We start from the raw sequence: 1,914 nt of genomic DNA on the forward strand, positions 1-1,914 counted from the left end.
ATGGGGGAAAAGATTAGGATAGTAATTCTTATCCGCTTGCCCAACAACATATCAAAGACATTTTGCAAGTATTGTACGAATGAGATTTCATCACTAAGAAGTACAGCTCTTACTTAAACTAAGGCCTAAGATAAGAGTTTATAGTTTAATTATAAGAGTTTCGGGATCAATTCTTGCAACCTTCGAACAACGTCTTATGAATTCAGTTCCAAGCAAAGCGATAAACAACAAAATGTAAACATTTTGTGATTGACGTACGTTATCACTTTTGATATTTTCAATTTAGGTGGCACACAACTTGGATGTGTATAAAGGAATATACTCAACTGAGCAGTAGTGTAAGTGGATAATGAATTTGTTACGTTGCAGTCTTTCACGGCGTTGGTACTGTGACGGCGCCGAGTAAGGGTGTGAAATCAAAGGCAGATTGGAAACGACTGAGTTATATTGTTGTGGAACACTCTCCTTATATACAAAACCTCAAGGCAACAGGACATGACAAGTTCACAAGACAGACAATATCACAGAGGAAAAACCAGACATGAATTTTCATGTTCGTTTTAGTGCGAGGGAAGAGCGAAGATACAAGCATAATATATACAAAAGGAATTATGTACAATTGTGTGAAACACGGTTGGTACATGGCTCCCCCCCTAAAAATGACATACTGTACATGTTAAATAGGGCGCCCTGATCTAGAGAGCCGAACTGTAGGCGGGTCATCTGGCAGAAGATAAGCAGGTTTTAGACGATCAATGGAGACCCAGTCTTCTTTGCCCCGAATGTTTAGGAGGAATGCTTTCGGACTGCGTCGGATCACAAGGAAAGGGCCCGTGTAAGGGGGCGTTAGTGGTGGCTTGCTGGTGTCGTTGCGCAGGAAGACGTGCGTTGCAGAGTGCAAGTCCGTTGGTATGTGATGCTTCGCTGGGGGCTTGTAAGTCTGGCGGCACGGAGTAAATTTTCCCACGAAGTGACGTATGCGCTGTAGATCGTCGGAGGAGGTTGTAGAAGGAAAAAATTCGGCAGGGACGACCAACGGGTCGCCATACACCATTTCGGCTGCCGAGACGTCGAGGTCGTCTTTAGGAGTAGTCCTTAGTCCCAGGAGGACCCAGGGAAGCTGAGTAAACCAGTTGCAATCCTTGCAGCGGGACATCAAAGCTGCTTTGAGGGTGCGATGAAAACGTTCAACCATTCCATTGCCAGCGGGGTTGTAGGCCGTTGTCTGATGTAGGGTGATGCCCAGGAGAATCGCTAATGACGTCCATAATTGAGAGGTGAAAGTGGTTCCCCTGTCAGAAGTAATATTCTCAGGGATACCGAATCTTGAAATCCATCCAGAGAGTAAGGCATATGTACATGAGGCGGACGTTGCAGTTTCCATGGGAATGGCTTCAGGCCAACGAGTGGAGCGGTCGATGACGGTAAACAGGTAACGATGACCTTGTGATGTGGGTAGGGGGCCTACAATGTCGACGTGAATGTGTGCGAAACGACGCTGAGGTTGAGGAAAGGTGCCCACTCCTGAATCCGTGTGTCGATGTAATTGGAAGTTTGGCAAGAAGTTCAGGCACGGACCCAATCCTTAGAATCCTTAGAAATGCCATGCCAAATGAACTTTGCCTTCAGTAGCTGTGCAGTAGAACGGCACGAGGGATGTGAAAGGCCGTGGATGAGATCAAACACCTGTCGGCGCATGGGAGCAGGAATCCAATGTCGCGGTCTACCAGTACTGACGTCACAGAGGAGGGTGGTGTTGGAGTCTTCGAGAGGAAAATCCTCCCAACGGAGGGACGTGCAGGATGTCCTACAAGCTTGATACTCTGGATCCTGTCGTTGGGCTTCAGCCAGGGCGTTGTAATCCAATCCCAGTTGAACGGCAGCCAACATGTTTCTTGACAGGGCATCGGCAAC

The sequence above is a fragment of the Palaemon carinicauda genome, chromosome 6, assembly GCF_036898095.1.
Source record: "Palaemon carinicauda isolate YSFRI2023 chromosome 6, ASM3689809v2, whole genome shotgun sequence".
NCBI classification, from domain to species: Eukaryota; Metazoa; Arthropoda; class Malacostraca; order Decapoda; family Palaemonidae; genus Palaemon; species Palaemon carinicauda.